Source organism: Cervus elaphus, chromosome 19 (assembly GCF_910594005.1).
Source record: "Cervus elaphus chromosome 19, mCerEla1.1, whole genome shotgun sequence".
NCBI classification, from domain to species: domain Eukaryota; kingdom Metazoa; phylum Chordata; class Mammalia; order Artiodactyla; family Cervidae; genus Cervus; species Cervus elaphus.
Window position 1 is genome coordinate 2,014,585 of NC_057833.1, and position 10,708 is coordinate 2,025,292.

At 35.6% G+C, this 10,708-nt stretch overlaps 1 long non-coding RNA gene across 1 annotated transcript; it reads left to right on the forward strand.

The window, feature by feature from the left end:
- The first annotated feature begins 3,454 nt into the window (after nt 1-3,454).
- LOC122675328 lies at nt 3,455-7,669 on the forward strand. The gene is made up of 3 exons (XR_006335234.1): nt 3,455-3,546; nt 6,937-7,154; nt 7,544-7,669. It is a non-coding gene; the product is annotated as an uncharacterized LOC122675328 (long non-coding RNA).
- The last annotated feature ends 3,039 nt before the right edge of the window (nt 7,670-10,708 follow it).

Here is a 10,708-nt window from a genome sequence, read left to right on the forward strand (position 1 = left end):
ACCATTTCCTCCTCCAAGGGATCTTACTGACCCAGGGATCAAACCCACATCTTCTGCATTGGCAGGCAGGTTCTTTATCACTGAGTTATGAGGGAAGTCCACTTACTAAGCAGTAATTTGGAAAATTTGCCCATCCTTGGGGAAAAAGCTTGATGGTGCACATTATTTCAAATATCGATGCCGATTGTACTGTACAGAATAATCATCTTTGCTATCATATCCTTCACAGAAGGATCTATTTGACTATTATCTCTTTTACAAATTTTATTTACTTATTTTTTAAGAGAAGAAACCAAATCTAACAAACAATCTAGTCTTTAGTACCCTAAGAATTTCCCTGATGAACACTGTGGGGTTCATATATCAATCTTGGATGTATGCAGATTTACATTTCACCTTTGATTGATTTGCTATATTCTTAAAGGAAAGATTTATGATTGCTAAACCTAGAAACAAGCAGACAATAATTATTTATAAATAAATAATAATTATTATTTACAACAATTATTCTGTCCAGACCAATTGTGCTGGTGGAGACAGAATGGCCATTGGCACAGTGAAGCCATGGATTGGATTACAGTATTCTTTTTATTGTCTTCCATACTTATTAAACCTACTACATAGTAAACCATATTAGGTTAACTTGAAAAAGTCTCAAATCTGAAGGAAATTAGATGTTTTTTAATTGCACTGGGAAATTCTCTGTTAATTTGTTGTAATCAAGTAGTATTGATCATTAGCTCTTTATTTTATGATGAGGTTGTTAATGATGATCATGGTGATGGTGGAACAATGGAAATGTGCCTGTTCATTTGAAGAGGATTTGTCTTTATGCCAAATGTATATTGGTTTACATGGTAGTCTTGCAGCAGTCAAGAAGACAGGAACAAACATTTTACGGATTCATCTAGACTCAAAAGAGGATTAATCTTAGATTAACTTTTCCATTGTCATGTTTGAAGTGTTGGCCAAGCTTGTCTTGAAATTAAAATTGTTTGTTGAGGATAAATACAATTATTTTAATTTTTTCCAATAGGTATTATACTTATCTTTTAGGAGTAAGGCAGGTCTTTTGCCAGTTTTACATTAAAAAAAAAAAGTCTAATTTGAATACATTAACATATTTTGTCATCAAAAATTAATTCTAGAAAAGGAACCATAACCAGGAAAGCAATTTAACTGTATATTTTACGAGAAAAGAGAGAGAAGAAAAACTTTGTCATTCACTGGGCAGCTCAGTAAATTTGATGTGCTTTGATGTAAATTTGGGAGTTGCTTTAATTTCAATACATATTTTTTCACTTAATAAGGGAAACAAAAGAGACTTAGAGCCAGCAACTCCAGTTTGTTATCTCAGAATGTTTTGGCTTCTCAGATGTGAGAACATGATTGTTTTTATTTCCAGGAGGAGATAATAACGCTGAAGCAATAAGAAAGAGCCAGGCAGCTCGCACCGGAGCAGGAAGTTCGCAGCCAGAGACTTAATTTCCCAGACAATGTGCTGTGCAATGGGCCCATTAACAGAGATGAATAGGCTCTTTAGGGGTTTTCTTCTTCTTCTTCCTCTTCTTCCAGATATGCAGCTGCCGCTGAATGGTGGTATGTTAATAAGGTACTCACTTGCCTATTCTTCAGGTACTCCGCATTCTCTACCTAGGTAATCTCCGTATAGGAAAGGCTATTAGGGGGCTGTATCTGCTACCACACCTTCAATTATGTTAACACCTGCACTGATAATCCGGCAAGGTAAACTAGTAGGGGGCCCACGGCCTTAGTCCACCCCTTTCCTCCCCACAAAGTTACATCTGAAGGGCGGGAAAAAAGGAAGAAGTAGAAGGGGGAAAAAAGGAAAGTCACTTTTATTACACTTCAGTGGGAACCTTCTGAAAAAGCTTTCATTCCTAGGAAATTGTTATTTCTTCAAACAGCTGACAGCCCGCAGAGGAAGCTCTTAATGGAAACCCAGCTCCTGCATTGTTATGCATGGCCCTCATGTAGATTAAGGGGGGTGGATTAAGTTAGCTTCCAAAGGGTCTATTGTGTGTAGCATTAATTTGCAGGGCTCTTGATATTTGAGTTTGAAGGTTTATAACCTCAGTGTTTACTTAGATGAACTACATCCTAGGTTTGTTTATTTCCGTCTGCAGTCTCTTATTTCCTAGTAAATGTTACATTTATATTTGTTAACAGCAAGAATGTTGTTATAAATCCCAAAGAAATGATTGCACATGCTTATTCATTCATTTTAAAGCCTCAATCCTTGTCCTCCCAGGTCACTTTTCACTGTTATGTTATAGAAGATTATACAGATAGATTCATTTCTCAAGAATGTTTATGCCATCCAGTTAAATAGCAAAGTAAAGACTATATAGTTAGGAATGAAAGCTTAATTATTCCTCTCCCACGTGATCACTTTCTGTGAAATTAACGTAACTGCCCCTTATTTCTTTTGTATAGCAATATTATGAATACATAACACCCCCAAAGCTGTGCCGTTTTCTTCCAAATGAAAAAATTTACTATAGAACTGATCATCACTTTCTTTTGTTACTGTTTGGATGATTACTTTGTAAAGGGTAGTTTCCAAGTTTGAATATTCCTTAATGTTTTCAAATCACTACTTGCAGGCAACTCTGTGTGATGTTTTAGACATAGGAACCCTGCAAAAGTCTCATCTTCCAAGATTAAATTGCAAATGTCTATTCACAAACTTGTTCAACACCACCCCTAATCTTACTCCCTCCTTCTCCCTGCCCCGCCCCCCCCCCCATATTGTATAGGCGGCTGCTAACATGAATTTAAAATTCAATATGAATGGCTAGGAGGAAAAAAGGCATGCCCATTGGAACTTACTCTGCTCTTAATCTGGATTTAGGGACTCAATTGAATAGAAGTACATTATGCTTGAACAACTGAAGTTTCTATTATTTTTAAACCTTTTTTACAGAACACAACACCAACAGCATGTTGAATATTTTATTGCACATTTTCTGCTTATGATTAGTATTTTCAAGGTCTAACAGATAATTTAAAGTGTCAGTATTCATGGAATTATCCATGTTAGCATTTAGTTAGTAGGTTTTGTGATATAGTGGTGAGATCATTTATTTTCTTAAATATCAGAGATCAGGACCTTTGTTCTGGCTCCAAGTACCTTGGGTGGTTCTCTGAACTTCTCTGGAGTCTTACTTTTTCATCCGGAAAAATCAGAGTGAGAGTCTGATATCTTAAGGTAATAAAGTTCTGTGATTCTTACCAAAATATACTGCTTCTTAGGGACTTCCAATAAAGCTGATATACCTGGACCTTTCCTACTGGCAATAATTAGATTTGCTAATCTATCCTTATTTCCTAGTAATGTATATTTAATAGTGTTTTTTATAGCTCTCACTATATATTTTTTTACCTTTTTTTGTAATTTCAAGGGAAAACTGTTGATTAGGAAACTGTTGTTAGGAAAACTCCAACAGACGCCGTCGAAAACGTAGTGGCTTATTGTAGTGAAACTTTGAAGCAAACTTATAAGCTCTGATTGCTCTTAGCCTGGTAAGTAATCATGAAAAATGGATCTTATTACTATTGATTTGTAGTTTTTGTTTTCATCATGCAGTTCTTCAGGCTGTTCCTATTTGTCTTGAAGGACAATCCATCCAAAAATAGAATTTGTTGATTCAGCAAATGTAATTTGTTGATTCAGCAAATGTTTCTCGAACACCTCTCATGTGCCACGCATTGTACTATGTATAAAGGATAGAGTTATGTAAAGAAAGAAATGACCTGTGCCCTTGGCAGGATTATTTTGGGAGCAGTGCCTGTCATATTGTAGACCCATAACAATTGCTTTATTGAATGAATGAAGTATCTATGTTTGTACAAATGAATGAATAAAGCTTACCTTTAATGAACTTAGGTTTTTCCTAAGGCTTATAACATGTATAGGTTCAGTTCAGCTCATTTTACCAGTAATTTATTGAGTATTTTCTATCTGCCAGACATTAGGTTTAGTCTTGGGAATTTTTATTCAGGAAATTAAATACCGGTAAGAGTTGACATAGCAACGTGAGAGCCTTATATGGACTATAGTCAAATACTTACCAGTAGATACGAATTCCACACTCTGTGATGTATGCTGAAGTGCTGGCTCGTGGATGTTTCATTTCGTTCGTATTTTATCTTGATCTTATACCCAAAGTTATTATTAGTGTGGGGGAAACAGTGACAGGAAAACATTCAGACCTCAGACTACTCGTAAGCTGGACCAGTGACTGAGTGGTTCAGTACAGGGTGATGAGAGAAAGAAGGGAGGTCAGTCTTCAGTTACTGCGTCGCGCGTGATGACAAGGGTGAAAAGATGACGACGCTGTCAGCTGCCTTTTATGCTGGACTTGCTGAACACCAGACTTTGTCATGAGTGCTCTGTGTGCATTGCCTGATTGAATTTTTCTGATAGCCCTTGGAGGTTTGGGCATTATTATCCCCATTTGACAGATAAAGAAACCAAGGTTGTGAAAAACGAGGTAACCTGCCCACGCCATAATGGTGCAAATGGTAGAGTAAAGTTCAAGGTCAAGTGTCTCTTGCTTCCCAGTCTGTCCTCTCAATTATTGCATTACTGTTTTCCTATCTTTGTGGTCAGAACACTCTGTAGCTATTTCAGGTCTGCTAGTTGCTGACTTTGGTCTTTCTGCTATTCCTTAGGACACGGCTAGGTACAAATATTAATTGCAGCTTAGTAAAAGAACAGCTTTCAGGACTGTAATTCATCAAAGAGAATTTTATTAAGCTCTTGTCCAAAGTCTAGAAATATAACTTTCTCCATGGCAATAGCTGCAGCAATTTTAGAGACTTCTAATGGAATATCAAATATAAGTGTCTGCTTCTTAAAAGTATATATATATATATATATATATATATATATATGTATATATACATATTTATAATATCTTTGCAAGAATAAGATGAAGGAGGTGGCAATGATTAAATGGTGGGTTTACGGAACTTGCAAATTGACCTGCTTTGAGAATAATATCTACATCCCATTATCAGAGCAAGAAGTATGACAGTTTCCAAATCTGAATGAAGAACATAAAGGAATACATAATTCTCTCAAAAGGCAAATATAATACAGGGAGGGGAGGATGGGAAAAAGCAGCTGCAAGCAAGCTGGAATTAAATGTCTGATCCACTAGTTGACAACTGTAAAAACATATTTGATCACTGATGTCATTACTGAAAAGGCTGATATGATAAAGCAATGGGTTTGCAGACCACACAGTCACTTCATGCTTCTAGACCTGCCATTTCTTGCTTATTTTACTAATAAGAACTTGTTTTCACTGTTTACATTTACAACTGTGTGTTAATGAACTGGGATATGTACAAAGAAGACTTGGACCTAGTTTTAGTTAAAAACTTTGTTGAAGATAGTAATTTGAGTTTAGAGCTTCTTTTTCTGGAATCACAAGGAAAACTACACAGTTTTATCGAAAGGAAGATATAAGGAGTAAATTTCTAAGTAATAATTTCAGATATAAGTACATACAAATAATGCAGTAAGCATGTATATATTTTCCCCTGTACATAACAGAATTTCAAAACAAACATACTTTTGATTTTTTTGTCTCAATAGGATTTAGTTGAAAGAGAAGGTGATTTGGTGCCTGATGGTCCTAGGAACAAATACTTGCTGTCACAGTTATTGTGTGGCCCTAAGGCAGCGCTTTAATCCTTAGGCCTCTGTCTTCCCTTGAATCAGATGGAGATAAAAACGCCCACCTCACGGTCTTGTGGTAAGAGTTGCAAGGAAGGCAGTACTTATATCAAGGGTTGAATAAATGGTTGTTACATTTTAGTGAGACCAGAAGCCTGGGAAATTAAGGCAACAAAGGAAAAATGAAACAGAAGGATAAGATAAAAAGATGATTAAAAATGGTCAATAAAAGTGATTGAGGGAATAAAGATGGTATTGAACCAAGATAGGAAAATGTAAGAACACTCAAAAGCAAAGATTATCTATATTCTGACTCTTCTGACTTTTGGAATGGTGTTTTCAGGAAAAAAAAAAAGCACAATGAGAAGAGAAAAAAAAGAAAAAGAAAGCAACAATATAAAACTATAGGGAAATTAAAACCAAGAAAAGTAGATCAAATATGGAACTTTTATCAAAAAGCAGTTGAGCAATGTGAGGAACAATATGACAAAACAAAAACTCTGGGAAGTCTAGAATAGAAAAGAATAGAAAAACAAAGAAACATGGGAAAGAGGAAAAAAGGTTGAAGTGTGAGTATGTTCAAGCTAGTGGGACACAGACAACTGTGCATTTAATTTTGACGCAAAACATACCTGAATTGAGCCTGATTTACTAGAAGAAAAAGGCATACTAGTGTGCGAAAGCAATGATTTTTTTCTTTTTTTTTAAAAATTCTCAAGTTAAAACAGAATGTAGTTTAAGCATAATATATGTCTGTGTTTTAAAATGCATATGGAATTCTGGGTTTGGGGCAGGGAGACATCACTTGATTTCACTATAAATTTACCCATCTGTATACTAGAAGTGAGACATTTATTGTTTACTTATTCATCCAATCAGAGAAGATAAATTTTTCAAATTGCAGTTATATCAACAGATACAGCAGAGATCTTAATGAGTTAAAAATCTCCATAAGTGTCATTTGGCTGAATGGATAAAATAACAAGAGCAACAAAAATATCTCCAGCCACACAACAAGTCATCTAAAAATTCTCTGGGGATCTATTCCTCACTTCTATAGCAACTCTACCACAAATCTAAAGGCAAATAGATGTTCCTGTTCACTTTTTCTTACAAGAAAGCATCTGCTTACTATTTTTTTTTTCTGTTATTTTTTTTCTTGAACCTTCCAATTCAAAAACATCACCCTACCACCTTTTTTGCTTGTTAAATCTCTCTGTCCTTAGGGCTGCATCTCTATGCACCAGAGAAACGATCTCATTAACAAAGTAGTTCTGCGTGTCCTTAACACTGAGGCCCTAGACTGCAGCTGGAGGCAGTTCCCTACTCTGCCCGCAGTGCCAGGGACACAGGCAGCGACATCATCCGAGTACTAACTTCTACTACATCCAGGCAGACTGCGAGAACCATTTCCGAATCGTGGGAAGACGTTAGAGAACCAAAGGTAATCCTTCTGTTTCTATGTCCAATTTTTGCAGCAATCAAAGATTTCCACCCGGAAGGAGCCCCTGGGGGTGGGAGCAGGCTCTGTGTCAAAACCGGTAAGTCGGGAAATGAATGTACCCATCAGGTAGGAAATAAAGGGCAAACGCAGAAAGGGAAGAGCTTCTGATATTTTTGAAAAAATGAAAAATCTCATGCAAAATGAATGAAGTGGCTTTAGGATCGAGAGAAAAAGGAAGGCTTTGTTACTTGGGAATTAAACTGCAGGCTAGGGTCTGTAAATAGGAAGAGAGGTTTTTGTCTTATTGCAATCTCCAAGTTGGAATGGACTTCAGAGATCATCCAGACCATCATGAATGATCATATCTCATACTTTTCTTTTTTTTAAAGGGGTGGCTGCAAAGTTTTGGACAAGACCTCTACAGGCAACTGGAAGCACAGTGTACCCAGGTGGTGGGGCTCGTCTGTGGCAATATATTTTTCAGTCTATCCAATTGAATATGGCTGCAAAGGGAATAAAACCCCATGTAATCTCCAGCAGTGACAATTTAATCAGTTGTGTAAGGGGAAGAGGCAGAGTCCCCTCATTTTCATATTTGCATATTTGATTTTTGCATTGGGGAATAGAGGTTATGTGTTTCTATTACTTTCCATTTGATTTTAATATTTAACCCTTTTAGGAGCAAATTTCTTCTAATGGTAGGAAATATTGAGTCAAACTGGTCAAAAAATAAGATTTCATTTTTTAAATAAAGCACTGGATGCAGCATGCCTTATGTAACATTTTTTCCTACAAAGAGTCTATGTGCCGAACATGGCTTGTGTGTTCCCAGCTTCTGCACATTATGCATCCCCTCTTAACATTCAGAGATCTACCCTGAAAATGAAGGCAACTATTTGGAGAACAATATGAAATGATGAGGTAGCACTATATCTATACCATAATATGTCCCCTTTTTGCATTTGCATTTTTTTAAATGGTAAGTCTTAATAACTGCTGCTATTCCTGAGAAAGTAGGGTTTCTAAAATACCTTATATATATAGGAATCCCTTCTTATGAGGTTATAGAGAGGCAATAAATACAGTTAAATTAGTAAAATTCCATTGTTTTAAAACTCTGTTTTACAACTGACAGAATGATGTTATTATCCATAATATGGTAACAGATTAGGGAATAGATTTTAAAATAAATAATATGCAGGTAATTCAAACTCATCATCAATTACCCTTGTGTGATTCCCTTGAGTATATTAAAAATCCACTCAAAATGGTTTTGGATTTGAATTGCTGGAACATACATAGCTGTTTTTTCTTTTTTTTGTAATGCATCAATTCATGTAAACCTCTGCTTGTGAAAGCCCCAGAAGTATGTTGGGTAATTTAAAAAAAAAAAAAAAGGCTCATATTCTACTTTCTTAATACTTTAGAGTTTCCTTATAAAAGTGAACTCTGAAGCCAGGTTTTCACTGCAGAGGAAAAAATATTGATTTGATTCTATGTAATTTTGCAAAAAGAGAAGAAAATTTTTAAAAAGTTTGAAAATGTTCTGTGCATTAAATTTAATCTATTAAGTATTCACACATATGTACATGTGTACATATAAATATTGTTAGTTAAATTCTATAAGAAATTACTAAGATTGGAATTTGGAAAAGATAATCCATAGCATTTTTTTAAAAAGCAGAGCAGATTGTCTTTTTAATTTATGTTCATGAAAAGTGCACCAGTAGTAGAATACAGGTATGTATAATCATTAGATGACAGGTATAAGATGCTTTGGGGATGAGCAGAATTCACATTAAATTCCAGCACATAATATGTTAGGTTTTGAATGTAGTCTTATTTATTTAAATCTGCATTCTGATGGTCACAGTTTTAAAGAGGTAACAAATATCTGTGATCCGGTGATTACATATTCAAATTAACCCAGCTTCTTTGAATATGATCTTATGATTGAATGATCCCCCAAACACTGTAAGTCCTTGGGGAAATATCCTGATGTCCCAGCACATTTTCTCAAGGCTTGGAGAGGACTATATCTGCCAAGGAGTTGCCTTGAAGCATGGACACTCTGCTCTACCTAAACACAAGTCCTAGGTTTTAATCACAATGGCTAGGTTCACACTAAAGCAATTAACCATATGATTGCTTTTGCAGGAGCCCAACCTCATCAGTATCTTTCCTTCAGGCTAACTGACAAGACTGGGTGTAGTCCTGTAGTCAAGTGAATCTGATTACTTAAGAGGTATAAGCCTCTCAATACACAAATATGGGTAGGACTATCACCCTCAACCTAGTTTTTAGAGGTTGCCCTTTTATAATCAACCCTATAAATTTAAATGATCAAGGTAAAATATTTATGAAACAAGAGTTGGCAAGTTTTACAAGGAAGATTGTGACCAAATAATAACAGTTTGCTGCTTAGATTGCGGGTTTTTTGTTTTCAGTTTGTTTGTTTTGATCTTTTTAGCAAGAAGTGAGTGAGCTCTCAAAATCTAAAGTAATAAGACTTAACTTTGAGAATCTGAAAGAAGTAAAAATGCCCAAGAAATGTAATTTGTAATGTAATAGCAACTTTAGACAAGGTTTGAAAGGTGTGTGTACACATAAACACATATATATGTATTTGCCTGTGTCCTTTTTTAGGCTTGTTAAATCTTGTTACTTCACTAATCATTGCTGGATTTGGTGGTATATCAAGTGTGAACTTGAAACTTTCTACCATCCTCTTCTTGGTATCCTATTGGGAAGTTCTTGCCAGCATGATAACAGGATTTTTGGTTACTGCCCACTAGAATTATCTCTTCAAAAGTGTTTTCCTAGCTTAAAAGCTGAATATAAGATCTGAGCAATGTAAGTTTTCCAATGGGCTTGTAATTTCTCAGCAATTTTGAGATTATCATAAATATTCCTTAAATGCAATTAAAATGCACTAGACAGCAAGTGACCCACCTCCCATACTAAGGAATTCATGCTTCTGGTAGGTAGTTACCAGAAATCTGGGCGGTTAAGTGGTCTGATGGGCCTCACTAGGATCATATTCCATTCTAGAATGCCAATGTACATGTTGCTATGAAAACTTGTTGGAATCATGAAATTGACTTCCCAAAAGATTTCTGAAATTGGGAATTCAACAGTTAGTTTTATCACCTCCAATAAAAAGAAGGTAATCCTCAGAATTTTAGTCTTGATGTTGGGAGCCTCTTAAATGAAAACACTCACACCAGTAATATGGAGATTTTTTTCTTTAGGGAGTTAAGGTAGTTTATTTTAAATCAAAGAGGACTTTTTCAAAATTAGCAATTTTTCCCCCTGATTTTAGTTTTAAACACCAAATCCAGGGCTTCTTATGTTCAAATACTTAGGTAAGTGATAAAAGAGTTCATTCAGTAACTTGGCAAATTGTCCCAGCATCATCCTGGCTCCTCTCATTCAAACCAGAATGTTTGGAGAGTCTAGATGATTTGCTGAGTGTCTGGGGTCCCAGAGGCAAAGTATCTAGAGATCTAAAGGGGAAAAATAATGCTGAGAGAACCAAATTTTCTCACCATCAC